The sequence below is a fragment of the Macaca mulatta genome, chromosome 5, assembly GCF_049350105.2.
Source record: "Macaca mulatta isolate MMU2019108-1 chromosome 5, T2T-MMU8v2.0, whole genome shotgun sequence".
Lineage (NCBI taxonomy): Eukaryota > Metazoa > Chordata > Mammalia > Primates > Cercopithecidae > Macaca > Macaca mulatta.
In genome coordinates, this window is record NC_133410.1 from 60,360,516 (window position 1) to 60,383,935 (window position 23,420).

The 23,420-nt window shown below is 38.8% G+C and overlaps 1 long non-coding RNA gene across 1 annotated transcript; it reads right to left on the reverse strand.

The window, feature by feature from the left end:
• Positions 1–2,296: 2,296 nt before the first annotated feature.
• LOC144341159 (uncharacterized) lies at positions 2,297–21,577 on the reverse strand. The gene is made up of 3 exons (XR_013417903.1): positions 21,448–21,577; positions 20,126–20,175; positions 2,297–4,507 (listed from the first exon to the last, which is right to left on the reverse strand). It is a non-coding gene; the product is annotated as an uncharacterized LOC144341159 (long non-coding RNA).
• Between the last annotated feature and the right edge of the window lie 1,843 nt (positions 21,578–23,420).

The window sequence follows — 23,420 nt, forward strand, 5'->3', positions numbered from 1 at the left end:
GGACCCTGGAGCAAGGGGAAAGGAAAGGGGAAAGGCCTGGGAGTGCAAAAGTCCTGAATATTGAATTACGGTGGAGCAATGTTTCTTCAAGTTTGATTCTTCAGCTCTTTAATAAGGAGGTCTCAGCAGAGGCACCTGAGGAAGGCCTCAGCTGAAGGCCTCCTATAAAGAAGCTTCCAAATGGAGGCATCTGATCTAGGAATGATGATATGCATAGGAGCAAAGTCAGCCGGAGAGCCTGAGTCCTCGACTGAAACCTCCTTCAAAGATTGTATTTGCCACACCAAGACTGGCGTGGGGAGGGCAGCTTTTGTGACTGCCTACTGTTTGGCATGAAAAAAAAAAATCACATGTAGATTTTTAGGTAGAAGTTTTAGCCAGACTCCTTAAGAGTGGCCAAAAGGAACCATTTGAATTAAACTGTGATATGAGAAAGAAATAAATCTTTACTGAATTAAATCACTAGAACTTTGGAGTTTACTTGTTAGCACAGCATAGCCCAGTTTATCCTGACTATTATAATATTGTCCTTAATGAAAGTTTAGGATGTAATGTCTACAAAGTAGGCCTGTCACTAGAAAAATGACCCTAGTTCTCAACGTGAAAGAGATAATGGGGAAGTGATAGATAAAAAACAGAGAAATAGTTCATGTTTTTTATCTTCCTCCCACTCCAGTTTCTTAGATAATATATAAATCTTGATTCCTGCAGCTTATCTATCTTCCACTCCTCTTGGGATGCCAATAAGGATAAAACTGCAGCAGCCATTGAAGTCCAGCCAAATGATAAATTTGCTACCATAACAATTGAAAAACAAATTATATCTCATGACAAAAGACCTAGCATATGCTTAAAATATTTGAATAGGTGTCCCCCAGTTACACAGAAGCTGGAAAACTAAATTACGCTAAAGAATGTAACTTGAGGCTGGGAGCAGTGGCTCAAGCCTGTAATCCCAGCACTTTGGGAGGCCTAGACGGGCGGATCACGAGGTCAGGAAATTGACACCATCCTGGCTAACACGGTGAAACCCCATCTCTACTAAAAAATACAAAAAACTAGCCGGGCGAGGTGGCGGGCGCCTGTAGTCCCAGCTACTCAGGAGGCTGAGGCAGGAGAATAGCGTGAACCTGGGAGGCGGAGCTTGCAGTGAGTTGAGATCCGACCACTGCACTCCAGCCTGGGCGACAGAGCGAGACTCCGTCTCGGAAAAAAAAAAAAAAAAAAAGAATGTAACTAGAGTTTCTCGAGTCAGGCACTATATCTGTATATGTAACCTTATCACAAATAGTATTTCCTGCTGCTCTCTGGAGACTAGAGCCACATATAGAATAATGGTGCTGTCACGAAAGATGACAGATTTTGTAAGAAACCTGAAGCACTAACAAAAAAAATCAGTAGAGACATTATCTAACAACTAATGTGTACAGAAATCTTGTGGTAACATTTCTTTTTGTTTGAAAATAAGACATCTTTTCTTCTTGGTGGATGATTGAGGTAGTGGTCATTATAGTTGTTTACCAAATATTTCCAGCTCCTCTTTATCAAGGCAAATGGTAGGGCTGCGTGTTAACATCTCCTCGGAAGTAAAGTATGACAATATGACTTGCTGTCGTTAATGGTATATGAGTAGAAATAATAGGTTTACTGCTGAATAGAAGCTTAAGAGACAATGCATGATTTACTATCATCCTCTCCTTCTGACACAGCGAGCATAGGGCAGGTGCTGAGATGAGGTCTTCATCGGCCTGAGTCCCTTAGCGACTATGACAGCAGACCTCTTACCAATCTACATTAGACAGATGGCATGAGTGAAAAAAAACCTTTTGCTAGGCTAAGCGAATTAGAGATAATTTGCTACCATGCTATAACTTTGTCTATTCTGGGATTATTATTTTTGCTTTTAACCAGCCCATAAAGGAAAAAATCATCTGCAAGTAATGGAAGGAGAAAATGGGTCAGACACTAGGACTGAACCTTATTCATTAGCAGCTGGGCAACACTTAGAAAAGTAGGCATATGCTTTGCATGAAACCTCCTCTTCACTCTCACTAAGGCACCCCAAATTTTGCCTCTGAAAGTTCAGTCAAAATGTTTGTATCAATAGAGTGCATAATGTTAAACTTTGGATCCAATAACCCTGGGTATAGCTCTTTTGAGCAGAAAGCCTTTTAGTAAATCTAAATTCCCACACACTATACAATGACCAAATAGATTTGCCATTCTCTATTGTTCTCTTTCCTATACATTTGTTCATTGTCATATAGTTGACAGTTACTAAAATAAACAGAAAATGTTCAGGACAAGGTATTTTTAATGAGAACTATCCACCAAGAAAGATAAGGTAGGTTATTCTCCGGGTGGAGGCAGACGACCAGTTACCCCTACACCTTACAGGAACACCAAATTTAACAACCATCTACACAAAAATATGTATACTTTATAAGAACCAAAAATCAGGTGAGCAATCACAGTACCTCTAGTTAACTTCATTTTACTGAAATAGGTACTGAAAAGGGCAGATAAAAACCGTTTTGAATTGCCATTGCCACTCCTTTCCTACCTCCCAGCAGTGGCTGCATAACACACAGAATCTGTATGCTGGGAAGGGAGAGTGTAATGATTGTGAGACTTTGCATTGAACTTGATGCTGCTCTATCACAGTGGAAAGCAGAACCTTGCTGTACTTAGCTAATGCTTGCCCATGGAGGGAACATTTGGACCAGCTAGATACAGGGAAATTGCCCATCTTAGCAGTTGGAACTTGAGTTTCAGCAAGCCTTGCCACTTGGGACTGAAGTGCTCTGGGGCCCCACATAAACTTGAAAGGCAGTCTAGGCCACGAAGACTACAATTCCTAGGTGAGTCCTAGTACTGAGCTGGGCTCAAAGTCATTGTACTGGGAGGCCCAAGAACCACTGAGACACCAGCCAGGGCAGCTAAGAGGGTGTTTAGAGTGTTTGCCCTCCCCCAACCCCAGGCTGCACAGCTCACAGCTCCAAAAGAGACCCCTTCCTTCCACTTGAGAAAAAGGAAGGGTAAAGTGAACTTTAACTTACATCTTGGATACCAGTTCAGTTACAATAAAATAGGGCACTGGTCAGAGTCATGAAGCCCCATTCCTTGCCTTAGCTCCTGGACAACATTTCTAGACATACCCTGGGACAGAAGTTAACATGCTGCCTTGAAGAGAAGAACCCAGTCATGGCAGGACTCATCACCTCCTGACTAAAGAGCCCTTGGACCTTGAATCATCAGCAATAGTACCCAGGTAGTATGCCATTAGCCTTGGGTGAGACGGAAACTTGCTTGTTTCAGGTGAGGCACAGCACACTCCCAGCTGTGGTGGCTGTGGAGAGTTGCCCCGTCTGCTTGAGAAAAACAGAGGGAAAAGTAAAGAGGACTTCATCTTGTACCTTAGGTATCAGGTTGGCCACAATAGGGTAGAAAACCAGGCAAGCTCTTGAGGTTCCTGATTATAAGCCATTGCACTTGGACAGCATTTCTGGACCTGCCCTGGGCCAGGGGGGAGCCTGGAAGAGTGAATCCCAGGCTTGACAACATTCACCACAAGCTGACTGAAGAACCCTTAGACTTTAAGTGAACATTGGTAGAAGCCTGACAGTACTCTCCATGAGCCTGTGGTGGTGGTGGCCATAGGGTGAGGCTCCCTTGCCTAGGAAAAGGGAAGGGAATAGTGAGAAGGACTTGTTACATGGTTTGAAAGCCAGCTCAGCAGTAGTACCACAGAACACTAAGTAGATTTTAAAGGGTTTTTTTACTCTACTCCTTGGCTTCTAGATGGCATTTTTGGACCCACCTGGAGCCTGGGGAGCTCACCACTCTAAAGGGAAAGAGACAAGTTTGTCTGGCTTTATCACCTGTGGATTGTACAGCCCCAGGGCCTTTTGCGAACAAAAGTGGTAGCAAGGTGGTAGTTACAGTGGTAGGACTTGGGGAGGTCAAGGCAGGCAGATCACTTGATGTCAAGAGTTCAAGACCAGCCTGGCCAACATGGTGAAACACATCTCTACCAAAAAACACAAAAATTAGCGAGGCATGGTGGTGGACAGCTGTAGCTATTCAGCTATTCAGGAGGTTGAGGTGGGAGAATTGCTTGAATCCATGGGGCAGAGGTTGCAGTGAGCCAAGATCATGCCACTGCACTCCAGCCTGGGCAACAGAATGAGACCCTGTCTCAAAAGATAAAAATAAAAGATTAAAAACAATCAACCAAGGCTCAGCACAGTGGCTCACACCTGTAGTCCCAGCACTTTGGGAGGCTGAGACGGGCAGATCACTTGAGCCCAGGAGTTCAAGACCAGCCATGGCAACATAGCAAAACCCCACCTCTACCAAAAAAAAAAAAAATCGGCTAAGCATGGTGGTATGCACCTATGTAGTCCCAGCTACTCAGGAGGTTGAAGTGGGAAGGTGGCTTGAGCTCGGCAGGTGGAGGTTGCGATGAGCTGAGATCACACCACTGCATGGGTGACAGAGGCAGGTCCTGTCAAAAAAAAAAAAAAAAAAAAAAATAGAATGAAGCAGAAATTCTAGAATTGGAAAATGCAAATGACATATTGAAGAATGCATCAGAGTCTTTTAATAGCAGAATTGATCAAGCAGAAGAAAGACTTAGTGGGCTTGAAGAGAGGCTATTTGAAAATACAGTCAGAGGAGACAAAAGAAAAAAAGAATTAGGAGGAAAGAAGCATGTCTACAAGCTCTTAAAAAATAGCCTCAGAAAGGCAAATTTAAGAATTATTGGCCTTAAAGAGAAGGTAAAAAAAGAGATAAAGGTAGAACATTTATTCAATGGGTTTATAACAGAGAACTTGCCAAACCTAGAGAAAGACATCAATATCCATGCACAAGAAGGTTACAGAACACCAAGCAGATTTAACCCAAAGAAGACTATGTCAAGGCATTTAATAATCAAACCCCCAAAGGCCAAGGATAAGGAAAGAATCCTTAAAGCAACAAAAGAAAAAAAAATGCCATACAATGGAGCTCTAATACATCTAGCAGCAGACTTTTCAGTGGAAACCTTATAGGCCAGGAGAGAGTGGTACCACATATTTAAAATGCTGACGGAAAACAAAACAATCAAAAAAACCTGTTACCTTAGAATAGTGTATTGTGTAAAAATATCCTTCAAACATAAAGGAGAAATGAAGACTTTTCCATACAAGCAAAAGCTGAAAAACTTAACACGAGACCTGTCTGACATAAAATGCTAAAGGGAATATTTCAATCAGAAAAAAAAAAAAGGACATTAATGAGGAATAATAAATCATCTGAAGCTGCAAACCTCACTGGTAATAGTAAGTATACAGGAAAAAACACAGAATGTTATAACACTGTGATGCGTAAATTATTCTTAAGTAGAAAGATTGAATGATGAACCAATCAAAAATAACTATAACAGATTAAGATGGTAGAAAGAAGTAAGAACTAGCTTGCAGCTCCCACTAGGACAGAGTATCATGTGGAGACTCACACTGTAAATTTTTGTGCCAAGAACTATTGCAGAAACATACCAGGAAAGCTGAGAGAATCCACAAACCCTTTAAAGGAACTGGATCACCCCTGCAGGCTCCCTGAGACACTGAAAAACTGTAAGTCTGCTTGCTTTCTCAACAGAGAGGTTCATATTCTTGGGCAAGTTTTCAGCCCTTGTCACTGGCTGCCTGGAAATAAACTTGGTGCTATTGGGGAAGCATGGTGGGAGGGAGACCAACTTTTAGGATTGCAGGCTGCATGAGAGTGAGATGGGGCCTGTGGTTGCTGGCTTTCCCTCACTTCCCTGGGGACCTATATGACTCAGCAGAGGCAACCATAATCTCCCTGAGAATATAACTCCACTGGACTGGAAACCATACCCCCATCCCCGATAGCAGCCTAAGCAAGCCCAGCCCAATGACAGGCTGAACTCAGACACACCTATACCTGTCCCCACTTGATGGTCTTTTTCTGCCCTCCTTGGTATCCAAAACAAATGTCATAATACCTTGGGAGCTCTATGGCCCTGCCCACCACCTGGGAAACCTGAATACTTAACCAGGTGTCCTTAGGGCAAATTTGCATCCTCCCTGTGGGACTGCAGTTGAGGCACTCTTGAAAGCACCACATCCTGGCTGAAGGCCAACCAATACAAAACCAGCACAGTAAACAAAAATACAACCAAGGACCCTCACAGAGCCCATTTCACTCTCCTGCTATCTTCGCCAGAGCAGGTGCTGGTATCCATGGCTGCAAGACCTGAAGACAGATCACATTGCAGGACTCTTTGCAGACACTCCCCAGTACCACCAGCCCAGAGCCTGGTAGCTCTGCTGTGTGGCTAGACTGAGAGAAGCAAAAATAATCGCTATTGTTTAGCTCTGAAAAAGCTCCATTGCTACAGGAAGGAAGAGAATGCCACATCAAGGGAGCTTCCTGTGGTACAAAAGAATCTGAACAGCAGCTCTTGAATCCCAGATCTTCCCTCTGACATAGTCTACCCAAATGAGAAGAAACCAGAAAAATAATTCTGGTAATTTGAGAAAACAAGGTTCTTCAACACCACCAAAAGATCACACCAGCTCACCAGCAATGGATCCAAACCAAGGCAAAATATCTGAATTGCCATTAAAAAGAATTCAGAAGGTTGATAATTAAGCTAATCAAAGAGGCACCAGAGAAAGGTGAAGTCCAATTTAAAGAAATCAAAAATATAATACAGGATATGAAAGGAAAATTCTTCAGTAAAATACATAGCATGAATAAAAAACAATCACAACTTCTGGAAATTGAGGAGACATAGCAATGCAAAATTCACTGGAAAGTCTCAGCAACAGAGTTGAACAAGTGGAAGAAAGAACTTCAGAGTGTGAAGACAAGGCTTTGGAATTAACCCAATCCATCAAAGACAAAGAAAAAAGAATTTTAAAAAAATTAATAAAGCCTACAAGAAGTTTGTGACCATTTTAAACATCCAAATCTAAGAATAATTGTTGTTCTTGAAGAAGAAGAGAAATCTAAAAGTTTGGAAAACATATTTGATGGAATAATTGAGGAAAACTGCCCCAGCCTTGCTAGAGATCTAGACACCCAAATACAAGAAGCTCAAAAAACACCTAAAGTCATCACAAAAGGATCATTGCCTAGGCACATGATCAACAGGTCATCTAAAGTCAAGGCAAAGTAAAGAATCTTAAGAGTTGTGAGGCAAAAGCATCAGGTAACCTATAAAGGAAAATCTATCAGATTGACAGCAGATTTCTCAGCAGAAAAGGGACTGAGGTCCTATTTTTAGCCTCCTTAAACAAAATAATTATCAGCCAAAAATTTTGTATCCAACCAAACTAGGCTTCATAAATGAAGGAAAAATACAGTCTTTCCCAAACAAATAAATGCTGAGAGAATTCACCACTACCAAGCCAGCCCTACAAGAACTGCTAAAAGGAGATCTAAATCTTGATATAAATCCTCAAAATACACCAAAATAGAACATCCTTAAAGCATAAGTCTCACAGGATCTTTATAACAATAACATAATGAAAAGAAAACAAGGTACTCACACAACAAATAGTACAATGAATAGAATAATACCTCATATTTCAATACTAACATTGAATGTAAATGTCCTAAATGCTCCACCTAAAAGATACAGAATGGCAGAATGGATAAGAATTCACAAACCAGGTGTTTGCTGTCTTCAGGAAACTTACCTAACACATAAGTACTCACAAAAACTTAAAGTAAACGGGTAGAAAAAGATATTCCATGCAAATAGACACCAAAAGTGAGCAGGAGTAGCTTTCTTATATCAGACAAACTTTAAAGCAACAGCTGTTGAGAAAGACAAAGAGGGATGTTATATAATGAAAAAAGGACTAGTCCAACAGAAAAATATCACAATTCTAAATACATATGCAGCTAACTTTGGAGCTTTCAATGTAAAACAGTTACTTCTTGACATAAGAAATGAGATAGCAGATTCCGTTCCAAGATGGTCAAATAGGAACAGCTCCAGTCAGAAGCTCCCAGCATGACTGATACAGAAGATGGGTGATTTCTGCATTTTCAACTGAGGTACATGGTTCATCTCATTGGGACCGGTTGGACAGTGGGTGCAGCCCACAGAGGGTGAGCCAAAGCAGGGTAGGGCGTCGCCTCATCCGGGAAGTGCAAGGGGTCAAGGGATTTCTCTTTCCTAGCCAAGGGAAGCCGTGACAGACTGTACCTGGAAAAATGGGACACTGCTGCCCAAATACTGTGCTTTTCCCATGGTCTTAGCAACCGAGAGACAAGGAGATTCTCTTCTGTGCCTGGCTCAGTGGGTCCCATGCCCATGGAGCCTTGCTCACTGCTAACGCAGCAGTCTGAGATCGACCTGCAAGGTTGCAGCCTGGCGGGGGGAGAGGCATCTGCCATTGCTGAGGTTTGAGTAGGTAAACAAAGCAGCCAGGAAATTCAAACTGGGTGGACCCCACTGCTGCTTATCAAGGTCTACTGCCTCTATAGACTCCATCACTGTGGGTAGGGCATAGCTTAACAAAAGCCAGCAGAAACTTCTGCAGACTTAAACGTACCTGTCTGACAGCTCTAAAGAGAGCAGTGGTTCTCCCAGCATGGTGTTTGGGCTCTGAGAATGGACAGACTGCCTCCTCAAGTGGGTCCCTGACCCCCAAGTAGCCTAACTGGGAGACATCTACCAGTAGGGGCCAACAGACACCTCATACAGGTGGGTGCCCCTCTAGGATGAAGTTTCCAGAGGAAGGATCAGGAGGCAATATTTGCTGTTCTGCAATATTTGCTGTTCTGCAGCCTCTATTGCTGGTAGCCAGGCAAACAGGGTCTGGAGTGGACCTCCAGCAAACTCCAATGGACCTGCAGTTGAGGGACCTGACTGTTAGAAGGAAAACTGACAAACAGAAAGGAATAGCATCAACATCAACAAAAAGGACATCCACACCAAAACTCCATCTGTAGGTCACCAACATCAAAGAACAAAGATAGATAAAACCACAAAGATGGGGAGAAAGCAGAGCAGAAAAGCTGAAAATTCTAAAAACCAGAGCACGTCTTCTCCTCCAAAGGGTCACAGCTCCTCACCAGCAACACAACAAAGGTGGAAGGAGAATGACTTTGATGAGTTCACAGAAGTAGGCTTCAGAGCCGGGCGCAGTGGCTCAAGCCTGTAATCCCAGCACTTTGGGAGGCCAAGACGGGCGGATCACGAGGTCAGGAGATCGAGACCATCCTGGCTAACACGGTGAAACCCCGTCTCTACTAAAAATACAAAAAAATTAGCCGGGCGAGGTGGCGGCGCCTGTAGTCCCAGCTACTCGAGAGGCTGAGGCGAGAGAATGGCGTGAACCCGGGAGGCGGAGCTTGCAGTGAGCCGAGATCGCGCCACTGCACTCCAGCCTGGGCGACAGAGAAAGACTCCGTCTCAAAAAAAAAAAAAAAAAAAAAAGAAGTAGGCTTCAGAAGGTCGGTAATAACAAACTTCTCCGAGCTAAAGGAACATGTTCTAACCCATTGCAAGGAAGCTAAAAACCTTGAAAAAAGGTTAGACGAATGGCTAAGTAGAATAAACAGTGTAGAGAAGACCTTAAATGACCTGATGGAGCTGAAAACCAGGGGACAAGAACTTTGTGATGCATGTACGAGCTTCAATAGCCAATTTTGTCAAGTGGAAGAAAGGATATCGGTCATTGAAGATCAAAGTAATGAAATAAAGCAAGAAGACAAGTTTAGAGTAAAAAGAGTAAGAAGAAATGAACAAAGCCTCCGAGAAATGTGGGACTACGTGAAAAGACCAAACGTGCATTTGACTGGTGTACCTGAAAGTGATGAGGAGAATGGGACCAAGTTGGAAAACATTCTTCAGGAGGTTATCCAGGAGAACTTCCCCAATCTAGCAAGGCAAGCCAACATTCAAATTCAGGAAATACAGAGAACACTACAAAGATACTCCTCGAGAAGAGCAATCCCAAGACATGCAATTGTCAGATTCACCAAGGTTGAAATGAAGGAAAAAATGTTAAGGGCAGCCAGAGAGAAAAGTCAGGTTACCCACAAAGGAAAGCCCATCAGACTAACAGTGGATATCTCAGCAGAAACTCTACAAGCCAGAAGAGAGTGGGTGCCAATATTCAACATTCTTAAAGAAAAGAACTTTCAACCCAGAATTTCAGATCCAGCCAAACTGGATTTCATAAGAGAAGGAGAAATAAAATCCTTTATAAACAAGCAAACCCTGAGAGATTCTGTCACCACCAGGCCTGCCTTAAAAGAGCTCCTGAAGAAAGCACTAAACAGGGAAAGGAACAACTGGTAGCAGCCACCACAAAAACATACCAAATTGTAAAGACCAATAATACTATGAAGAAACTGCACCAATTAATTGGCAAAATAACCAGTTAACATCATAATGACAGGATCAAATTCACATGAAAGAATATTAACCTTAAATGTAAATGGGCTAAGTGCCCCAATTAAAGGACACAGACTGGAAAATTGGATAAAGAGTCAAAGCCCATCAGTGTGCTGTATTCAGGAGACCCATCTCATGTGCAGAGACACAAATACGCTCAAAATAAAAGGATGAAGGAAGATCTACCAAGCAATGGAAAGCAAAAAAAAAAAAGCAGGGGTTGCAATCTTAGTCTCTGATAAAACAGATTTTAAACCAAAAAAGATCAAAAGAGACAAAGAAGGGCCTTACATAATGGTAAAGAAATCAATCGAACAAGAAGAGCTAACTATCCTAAATATATATGCTTTTGAAACCAATGAGAATGAAGACATCACCTGCAAGAATCTCTGGGATACATTTAAAGCAGTATGTAGATGGAAATTTGTAGCACTAAATGCCCACAAGAGAAAGCAGGAAAGAAGTAAAATTGACACCCTAACATCACAATTAAAAGAACTGGAGAAGAAAGAGCAAACAAATTCAAAAGCTAGCAGAAGGCAAGAAATAACAAAGATCAGAGCAGAACTGAAGGAGATAGAGACACAAAAAACCCTTCAAAAAAATCAATGAATCCAGGAGCTGGTTTTTTTAAAAGATCAATAAAACTGATAGACCACTAGCAAGACTAATAAAGAAGAAAAGAGAGAAGAATCAAATAGATGCAATAAAAAATGATAAAGGGGATATCACCACCAATCCCACAGAAATATAAACCACCATCAGAGAATGCTATAAACACCTCTACACAAATAAACTAGAAAATCTGGAAGTAATGGATACATTCCTGGACACATACACCCTCCCAAGACTAAACCAGGAAGAAGTTGAATCTCTGAATAGACCAATAACAGGCTCTGAAATTGAGGCAATAGTTAATAGCCTACCAATCAAAAAAAGTCCAGGACCAAATGGGTTCACAGCGAAATTCTACCAGAGATACAAAGAGGAGCTGGTACCATACCTTCTGAAATGGTACCAGAAAAAGAGGGAATTCTCCCTAACTCATTTTATGAGGCCAGCATCATCCTGATACCAAAGCCTGGCAGAGGCACAACAAAAAAAGATAATTTTAGACCAATATCCCTGATGAACATTGATGCAAAAATCCTCAATAAAATACTGGCAAACCAAATCCAGCAGCACATCAAAAAGTTTATCCACCACAATCAAGTTGGCTTCATTCCTGGGATGCAAGGCTGGTTCAACATACACAAATCAATAAACGTGATCCATCACATAAACAGAACCAATGACAAAAACCACATGATTCTCTCAATAGATGCAGAAAAGGCCTTTGACAAAATTCAACAGCCCTTCATGCTAAAAACTCTCAATAAACTAGGTATTGATGGAACATATCTCAAAATAATAAGAACTATTTATGACAAACCCACAGCCAATATCATACTGAATGGACAAAAAAACGGAAGTGTTCGTTTTGAAAACTGGCACAAGACAAGGATGCCCTCTCTCACCACTGCTATTCACAGTGTTGGAAGTTCTGAAACTATACTACAAGGCTACAGTAACCAAAACAGCATGGTACTGGTACCAAAACAGATATGTAGACCAATAGAACAGAACAGAAGCCTCAGAAATAACACCGCACATCTACAACCATCTGATCTTTGACAAACCTGACAAAAACAAGAAATGGGGAAAGGATTCCCTATTGAATAAATGGTGCTGGGAAAACTGGCTAGCCATATGTAGAAAGCTGAAACTGAATCTCTTCCTTACACCTCATACAAAAATTAATTCAAGATGGATTAAAAACTTAAATGTTAGACCTAAAACCATAAAAACCCTAGAAGAAAACCTAGGCAATACCATTGAGGACATAGGCATGGGCAAGGACTTCATGACTAAAACAACAAAAGCAATGGCAACAAAAGCCAAAATAGACAAATGGGATCTAATTAAACTAAAGAGCTTCTGCACAGCAAAAGAAACTACCATCAGAGTGAACAGGAAACCTACAGAATAGGAGAAAATTTTTGCAATCTACCCATCTGGCAAAAGGCTAATATCCAGAATCTACAAAGAACTTAAATTTACAAGAAAAAAAACAACCCCATCAAAAATTGAGCAAAGAGTATGAACAGACACTTCTCAATAGAAGACATTTATGCAGCCAACAGACACATGAAAAATTGCTCATCATTGCTGGTCATCAGAGAAATGAAAATCAAAACCACAATGAGATACCAACTTACGCCAGTTAGAATGATCATCATTAAAATGCCAGGAAACAACAGATGCTGGAGAGGATGTGGAGAAATAGGAGCACTTTTACACTGTTGGTGGGGCTGTAAACTAGTTCAACCATTGTGGAAGTCAGTGTGGCGATTCCTCAAGGATCTAGAACTAGAAATACCATTTGATCCAGCCATCCCATTACTGGGTATACAACCAAAGGATTATAAATCATGCTACTATAAAGACACATGCACATGTATGTTTATTGCAACACTATTCACAGCAGCAAAGACTTGGAACCAATCCTAACGTCCATCAATGATAGACTGGATTAAGAACATGTGGCACATACACACCATGAAATACTATGCAGCCATAAAAAAGGATGATTCATGTCCTTTGCAGGAACATGGATAAAGCTGGAAACCATCATTCTGAGCAAACTCTCACAAGGACAGAAAACCAAACACCGCATGTTCTCTCTCATAGGTAGAAATTGAACAATGAGAACACTTGGACACAGGGTGGGGAGCATTGCACACCAGGGCTTGTCGAGGGGTGGGGGACTGGGGGAAGGATAGTGTTAGGAAAAATACCTAATGTAAATGATGAGTTGATGGGTGCAGCCAACAAACATGGCACACGTATACCTATGTAACAAACCTGCAAGTTGTGCACATGTATCCTAGAACTTAAAGTATAGTAAGAAAAAAAAAATTAAATAAAAAATTTTAAAAAAAGAAATGAGATAACACAATAATAGTGGGGGATTTCAATACTCCACTGACAACACTAAAGAAGTCATCAAGACAGACGGTCAACAAAGAAACAATGGACTTAAACTATACCTTACAACAAATGAACTTAACAGATATTTACAGAACATTCCACACAACAGCTGTAGAATATACATTCTATTCATCAGCACATGGATCATTTACCAAAATAGACCATATCATAGGCCACAAAGCAAGTCTCAGTAAATTTAAGAAAATCAAAATTAAATCAAGTACAAGCAACAGTGAAATAAAACTGGAAATCAACTCCAAAAAGAACCCTCAAAACCATGCAAATACATGGAAATTAAATAACCTGCTCCTGAATAATCATTGGGTAAGCAATAAAATAAAGATAAAAATTTAAAAATTCTTTGAACTGAACATTAATAGTGACATAATCTATCAAAATCTCTGGAATACAGCAAAAGTGGTGCTAAGAGGAAAGCTATAGCATTAAATGCCTGTATCAAAAAGTCTGAAAGAGCACAAATAGACAATCTAAGGTCACACATCACAAAACTGGAGAAACAGGAACAATCCAAACCCAAACCCAGCAGAAGAAAAGAAATAACAAAGATCAGAACAGAACTAATTAAAATTGAAACAAAAAAATACAAAAGGTAAATTTTAAAAATGATTCTTTGAAAAGGTAAATAAAATTTGTAGACCATTAGCGAGATTAACCAAGAAAAGAAGAGAGAAGATCCAAATAAACTCAATTAGAAATGAAATGGGAGATATTACAACTGATACCACAGAAATACAAAAGATTTAAATTATTTAAGGCTACTATGAACACCTGTATATACATAAACTAGAAAACCTAGATGAGATGGATAAATTTCTGGTAATATGCAACCCTCCTAGATTAAACCAGGAAGATATAGAATCTCCAAACAGACTGATAACAAGCAGTGAGACTTAAATGGTAATTTTAAAAATTGCCAACAACAACAACAAAAAAAGTCCAGGACTAGATAGATTCATGAGTTTTATCAGACACTCAAAGAAGAGTTGGTACCAATTTTATTGACACCATTCCAAAAGATAAAGAAAGAGGGAATCCTCCCTAAACCTTTCTATGAAGCCAGTATCCCCCAGATACCAAAACCAGGAAAAGACATGACAAAAAAAGAAAACTGAAGACTAATATCCCTGATGAATACAGACGCAAAAATCCTCAACAAAATACTAGCAAACCAAATCCAACAGCATATCAAAAAATAATCCACCGTGATCAAGTGGGTTTAATACCAGGGATGCAGGGGTGGTTTAATATACATAAGTCAATAAATGTGATACACCATATGAACAGAATTAAAATCAAAAAAATCACATGATCATCTTAATAGATGCAGAAAAAGCATTTGACAAAATTCAGAATCGCTTTATGATTAAAACCCTCAGAACAATTAGCATTGTTAGGGCTAATTGAAGGGACACAGTTAAGGTAATAAAAGACATTTATGACAAACCCCCCGCCAACATTCTACTGAATTGGGAAAAGTTTAAAGCATTCCCCTTGAGAACTAGAATGAGGCACGGATGCCCACTTTCATCTCTTCTATTCAACATAATACTGGAAGTCCTAGCTGGATGAGATAAAGGGATAAAGGGCATCCAGCTTGGTAAAGAAGAAGTCAAACTGTCACTGTTTGCTGATGATATGATCACATACTTAGAAAACCCTAAAACCCTAAAGACTCATTCAAAAACTTCCTAGAACTGGTAAATGAACTCAGCAAAGTTTTAGGGTACAAAATTAATGTGCACAAATCAGTAAGCTCTGCTATACAACAACAGCAGCCAAGCTAAGAATCAAATCAAGAATTCAACCCCTTTCACAATAGCTGCAAAATAAAAATAAAATACTTAGGAATACACCTAACCAAGGACATGAAAGACTTCTACAAGGAAAACTACAAAACACTGCTAAAAGAAATCATAGATGATACTAACAAATGAAAACACATTTCATGCTCATGGATGGGTAGAATCAATATTGTGAAAATGACCATACTGTCCAGAGCGATCCACAAATTCAATGCAATTCCCATCAAAATACCACCATCATTCTTCACGAAAAGTTAAGAAGTGGAGAGACAAGTTAAGGTGTAGTTTTTATTAGGTTTCTTTTTGCTTGTTTGTTCATCTGTTTACTGAATCAGTGTTATCATCAGCTTAAAATAACGGATTATAAGATAGTATTTGCAAGCCTCATGGTAACCTCAAATCAAAAAACATTTAGCAGATACACAAAAAATTAAAAGCAAGAAATTAAATCATGCCACCAGAGAAAATCACCTTCACTAGAAGGAAGATAGGAAAGAACTATATGGCAATAAATATTTTATACATAAAATAAAATACCTAGGAATTAACTGAAAAAGTGAGAGATCTTTACAATGAAACAGAAATAACAATCTTAAAATTTACATGGGACCACAAAAGACCCATAATAGCCAAAGTTATCCTGACCAAAAAGAACAAAGCTGGAGGAATCACATTACCTGTCTTCAAATTATACTACAGAGATACAGTGACAAAAATGGCATGATACCTGCATAACTGGTTGATGGTCTATGATATATAGACCAGTGAAACAGAATAGAGAATCCAGAAATAAATCCATGCATTTACACTGAACTCATTTTTGACAAAAGTACCAAGGACATACACAGGGGAAAGGACAGTCTCTTCAATAAATGGGAAAATTAAACATCCATATGCAGAAGAATGACACTAGACCTCCTAGCTATCGCAAAATACAAAAATCAAATTAAAATGGATTAAATACTTAAACCTAAGACTACGAACTATGAAACTACTACAAGAAAAAAGTGAGTAATCTCTTCAGAACATCGGAGTGGGTAAAGATTTCTTGAGTAATACCCCACAAGCACAGGCAATCAAAGCAAAAATGGACAAATGGGATAACTTCAAATTAAAAAGCTTCCTCCCAGCAAAGAAACAATCAACAAAGTGAAGAGACTACCCACGGAATGGTAGAAAATATTTGCAAACTATCCATTTGACAAGGGATTACTAACCAGAATATGTTATAAACTCAAACAACTCTATTGGGAAATATCTAATAATCTGATTTAAAATTGGCAAAAGATCTGAATAGACATTTCTCAAAAGAAGACATACAAATGACAAACAGGTATAGGAAAAGATGATCAATGTCACTGATCATCAGAGAAATGAAAATCAAAATTACAATGAGATATAATCTCACTTCATTTTAAATGACTTTTATCCAAGAGACAGGCAATAACAAATGCTGGTGATGAAATGGAGAAAGGGGAATCCTTGTACAGTTTTGGTGAGAATTTAAATTAGTATAACCACTGTGGAGAACAGTTTGGAGCTTCCTCAGAAAAGAAAAAATAGAGCTACTATAGGATCCAGCTATCCCATTCCTAACTACATACCCAAAAGAAAGGAAATCATAATATTGAAGAGGTATTTGCACTCTCATGTTTAGTGCAGCGATATTAATAGCCAAGATTTGGAAGAAACCTAAGTGTCCATCAACATATGAATGGATAAAGAAAATGTGGTACATACACACAATAGAGTACTAGTTAGCCATAAGAAAAGAATGAGATTCAGTCATTTGCAACAACACAGACGGAACTGGAGATCAGTATGTTAAGTGAAATAAGCCAAGCACAGAAAGACAAACATTGCATGTTCTCATTTATCTTTGGGAGCTAAAAATTAAAACAATTGAATTCATGGAGATAGAGAGTAGAGGGACGGCTGCCATGCCAGAGGCTGGGAGGAATAGTGAGGATGGGAGGGGGGAGGAAGTGGAGATGATTAACAGATACCAAGAAATAGTTGGAAAGAATAAGACCCAGTATTTGCTAGCACTACTGGGTGACTGATTTTTTAAAAAATTATACATTTAAACTGGCTAAAAATTTACAATCTCATTGTTTGAAACTCAAAGGATAAATGCTTGAGGTTATGGATACCCCATTTGTCCTGATGCGATTATTGTGTATTGCATGCCTGTATCAAAATATATCATGTAACTCATAAACATATGCACCTACTATGTACCCATAAGAATTTAAAGAATTTTAAAAGAAATATGCAATAGTTTGCTTTCCTTGTTTCCTAATTATTTTTTGTTTGGTTTCTATGAGAACTTATCTTAAGAATTGAACTCTGAGACAATGTGTATTCGGTGTCAAATATCCAAATGAAAATGTAATAATTCAGTTGGTTTTCAAATACCTTTCAGTAGCAGTAAATATATGAGATGCTGTAAACCTCAGATGACATGTTTTCAGATTTAGAGGGTAAGGGCAAACAATCGTCATCTTTTGAAGCAGAAGCAAGTCAGAATTACTATAAAATAAGTGGGAGTACTCATAGGCAGAAGTACTTCATTTAAAATGTGTTTCTAACGAGACATGGTTTTTCTTTTTTTTCTTTTTTTTTTTTTTTTTTGAGATGGAATTTCTCTCTTATTGCCCAGTCTGGAATACAATGGCACAATCTCCGCTCACCGAAACCTCCGCCTCCCGGGTTTAAGTGATTCTTCTGCCTCAGCCTTCTGAATAGCTGGGATTATAGCCACACGACACCACGCCTGGCTAATTTTTTTTTTTTTTTTTTTTAAAGTAGGACCGGGTTTCTCCATGTTGGTCAGGCTGGTCTCAAACTCCCGACCTCAGGTGATCTGCCCACCTCGGCCTCCCAAAGTGCTGGGATTACAGGCGTGAGACATGATTTTTCTATGTCTACTCAGAGTCTAATAAAAGATGGGTAGGATTTAGCCCCAAGAAGATAAAGTCTAAAAATCTATAAACAAAGAATAAAATCGCTCATTTATATTTTAAATTATTTAGCATGAGGATAATAGATCCAAAAAATGTGGATTATAAGAATAGACTTTTCAAGGAGAATCAAGAATTTTCAAGGAGAATCACTATTTTCATGAGGTTTACTAATCACAAAATAGATACATTTTATGAGGCAATAATAACTACAAAGATTTTCTACTTACTGGGAAAAGGATCCCATCATATATTTACTGTTTTTTTCTTTTTCATATTTTGTCAGAAATTTTTTAAAATTAATACTTCAATTTCCTAGGATTCATTATGTGAGAATGTCAGACAACAGCATTCTGTGACAGAGGCACAAAATGTAAATTCTGTGTAATCAAATGTAACCAATGTAAATTAAACAATTAGTATTCTACTTTATAATTCATTTTCTTGAGTGTTTGATTCTCAGATCCTGATGTCCTAGGAATGAACTGATAAAATGTAGGTTTAGATTCAGGTGTGCTGGTTCATACCTGTAATTCTAGCAACTTAGGATGCTGAGGCAGAAGGATTGCTTGAGGCCAGGAGTTTAGGACCAACCTGGGCAACATAGCAAGACCCCATCTATTAAAAAAATGAAATAAAACTTAGTAGGGTGTGGCAGTGGAAACCTGTAGTCCTAGCTACTTGGGAGGCTGAGGCAGGAGGATTGCTTGAGCCCAGGAATTGGAGGCTATCGTGAGCCATGATTGCATCACTAGCAATACCATATACCAAAAAAAAAAAAAAAAAAAGTTTGTAAATCTACAACAAATACATCTAGGATGTGACTCATCTACATATCTTTGTCTTATAACCTCTTGCCTAATTATTCAACCAGCCCCTTCATAAAAACTTCTTTTGGTTGCAATATAGTTTAAAAAGAGAAAACGGGAGGACATAATTCGCCCACCAATTGGTGAGTGCATTCTGAAGGTAACCATGTGACTTAAAGGTCCTGTGCTTCTCATTGAAATCTCTCAACTTTCTAACTATGGTTTGTACTTCTCCATGAGTGGCTTTCTGAAGAAGATGAGCAACCATAATGTTGGGGCTGAAACGTATTATTTGTGTTAAAGATAGACTCAAACCCTTTCCCTCAGTTGTTTTTTGTTATATCATTGCTCCGTTTCCTCCAAAAACAATTAATGTTACTTCAAATTTCAGACAAAACAATATGTGATAAAACTCACATGTCTCTTACATTCTCTCTGGGTAATTCTGGCTATTAATATACTGTATGGCTGAATAAATTATTATTTATTTATTTATTTATTTATTTTGAGACGGAGTCTCGCTCTGTCGCCCAGGCTGGAGTGCAGTGGCTGGATCTCAGCTCACTGCAAGCTCCGCCTCCCGGGTTCACGCCATTCTCCTGCCTCAGTCTCCCGAGTAGCTGGGACTACAGGCGTCTGCCATCACGCCCGGCTAATTTTTTGTATTTTTTAAGGTAGAGATAGGGTTTCACCGTGTTAGCCAGGATGGTCTGGATCTCCTGACCTCGTGATCCACACGCCTCGGCCTCCCAAAGTGCTGGGATTACAGGCATGAGCCACTGCACCTGGGCTTATAAATGATATTTTATTTGCTGTTGTGCTATCTGAATGCTTGTGTCCCCTAAAATTCATACATTGAAAATCTAACCCCAAGGTGATAGTGTTAGTAGGTGGTGCCTTTGGCAAGGTGATTAAGTGATGAGGTTGGAGTCTTCATGACTGCAACTAGTGCCTTTATAAAAGAAGCCCAAGGGAGCTGGTTTACCTTTTTCCCAATTTTAGGACAACACAGTGGTCACCTTCTATGGACCAGAATGTACAGCCATCCCAGATTCGGAATATAAGGATGCTTACCAGATACCAAATCTGCCAGTGCCTTAATCTTGGAGGTCCCAGCATCAGAACTGTGGAAAATAAATTTCTGTTGTTTAAAAGCTATCCAGTTTATGGTATTTTGTTATAGAAGCCAGCTGGAGTGAGATATTTGCATAAAAGAAAATTTTCCAAATTGAAATCGCTCTTTACAATTCTACAACCTATATTTGTTCTCTCATAAATTTTTAGATGTATTTTTATTTACTATAAGTTAAAAAATTCTCAGAATATATCTTCACTTGTATTTAAACTGTATTCTGTGAATGACTTATATTCAAATTTGTTGTGTAGGTGAAATCTATCATTGTTCTACAAATAAGCTGCATGTACTTGTGTTAACACTTCTGAATTAAACTTAATATTTTAGTTATTTAACTCTTTATATTAGAAGTTACTAGCACACCAAAAATTAAGGTTTAGCATTGGGTATAAAAGTGTAAACATCAACACCTTGCCAGGCTTAATTCAGCAAAGACGGTGTTTCACACATCTTGCATGCACTCATCACCCCCGTCTTCTTCATCATCTCCACTCACCAAAATCACATACATATGTTCTCTATTGATAACATTGTCTTTTTTCCTATACTAATAGCTTCTAAAGAGCTTAGCAGCTGTTAAATAAATAAACCATTATCATTTACTATATTGAAATAAGAAAAGGCTTCGGAGACAGCTATTCTGAGTTCAACTTCTAGCTCTGGTACTTACTATGGTCTTGGGAAAATAATTTAAGCTTTCTGAGTTTCTGTTTCTCTGGCTATAAAATTTAAATAAGTTCTAGTATATTGGGTGGTGGTTAAGATTACATGAAAGCATATATGGGCTGGGCATGATGGCTCATGCCTGTAATCCTGACACTTTAGGGTGCCAGTGCGAGAGGCCAGGATGCCAAGACTTGAGGCCAGGAGTTTCAGACCAGCCTAGGCAATATAGTTAGACCTCTCTCTACAAAAAATGAAAAACTACTCAAGTACAGGGTTAGGCCCCTGTAGTCCTACTGACTCAGAAGGTTAATGCAGGAGGATCACTTGAGCCCAGGAGGTCAAAGTGGTATGAATGATCATACCACTGCATTCTAGCCTGGATAATAGAGCAGGACCCTGTTTCTAAAAATAAAATTTAAAAATAAGAAAATAAAACAAGAAAGCATATGTATGAAGTACTGAGCACAGGGCCTGGCACATAACAGGTACTGAATAATGTAGCTCATAATATTACTTCTGCTATTATTCAAAGCACTGCTTTGTCTAAAACTGCTTATTCAATTCTATATAAGTTTCAAATAGAACATTCTCTTACCTATAGGTGAAGTGAGGCTAAAGTGGAATATTCCTGTGTGTATTGCTTCAATATATCAGCTCTCTCTGTATATTCACTCCACAAATTAATGTCTGGCAATTTTCAATGATTCTATTCACAGTAACGACCTCTGAAAAAGATAAGCCTTCCCATGTACACTTTAGAAGTTATTGTGCCTTTCTTATCTTATCCTTATACCTGGAATATGTAAATTGTAAATAGGATTTTCCACCCGCATCTAATAAACTTCTCTAAAGAGATTGACATTTAATGTAGCTGAAGAAAACCAGAAAAGATGTGGATTTAACAGTCTTCATTATTTCAGGAGAACCTTTATAAAAAGTGTTCTATCATTTGAGAGAAATGAAGAACTTTATATTCTTTTCAAGTAATTACTATTAAAAAGAAACCTTTTTCTGGTGAATATTTTTTCCAAGCATCTATGACCTCGGTAAAATCGAGGAAATCTATGACAATGAAGAAATATTGTTGATGGACTGAAGTCATTAATGAATACTGCATTTTTAAACAAGTCACGTCAGTCTGCTTGTTTCTTTAAGATTTCAACATGTAGACTTTGTAATTAAGTAATCCATAAACACTCTTGGCAAATGTTGGTCTGCAATACCTCATTTCTTAGAAATGATTGTTGACATGTCCAAAGTTCTAAAGTGGAAAGGAAGAAGATAAACACATACTACCACAGATTGACTAACTGGTCAGGGCTCAGGTTCTAATGCTGGGTACATTTTCAAGTCCCTGGGGAGAAGGGGATTTAAGAGCCGTACAAGCATTGGGAGTGAACCTAAAAGAATGGGACCTAATTTATCGAACACTTACTATGGTCACTTTATATAACTCTCAGATAGTTGGCAATATTAGTATTTCTTGAATGAGAAATTAAGACTCAGAGTCACATAATTTGTTCATAGACTCACAGGTAAAAATTCATGTCTGTCTGATTTTACAACCCACATATCCAAGAGCTAGTGTTAATGCTGAGATACCAGTATCCCTCAGCTATTGTCTGCTTTGCCTATCAACCAATTCTTGGGTCTAAGGCAGGAAACAGGTAATTACTTACTAAATGACAATTGTAAGATGCCTATACATGTAAAGTCTAAAATTTTGAAAATGGGACATCACGGGTTATTATTTTCACTATTCTCTTCTCAATTTCCTCATTTTTAAATAAGCTGTAAGGCTGACAGTATATTACTTGATTCTGCTACTCACATATTTTCAATACCAGTTTTCTAAGCAAAAATATATCACAAGTAAGAGAGATGTATTTGACTGAAAAACAACCCCAAAACATCTGCTATTATGTAGTTTTGGGACACTTCGGCTTATTGTAAAGAATATGAATGACCCAGGGTGATAGAAAGCTCACCAAGATCAGCAAGGGGAAGACTATCTTTGGCAGGTCTCCATCATTCATTTTGAAGTCCTCTAAACAGTCTTAACATTCACTGTCTCTATTGTCATGTATCCTTAGAGTTGTTCCCTTGAAATCCTATTCTAAACTTCCTAGAACTATCAGATATGTACCTATTAAACCAAATCCAATTTTTTGTCAAATCCTTTTGATGAATACTCCAAGACTGTCACCCACTGCAGACACTGCTATCTGATCACTACACTCTTTCTCTCTGAGCTTAGGCTCAGTCTTAGAAACACTGACAGCACAATGCTGCAGGACAGCCACTATCAGTCGATTGGAATTAATGCTAAGAATATTTTAACAACTGTTATGTGTGCTAAACTAATTCCTCCTTAAAAAAATAACTGACCAAAATTAACTTTCCATGGGAAACTTTCTTCAGAGACATTTGCAATTAATAAGAGATTATTGACAATATTTAAAATGTTAAGTCCTTTATCAGTAACTAGTGGTAGAATTCCAGACCACAGGAAAGACAAGTAGCAAGGATTATTTAAGTAAAGGTAGTGAGATAGGTTTTGTGATACCA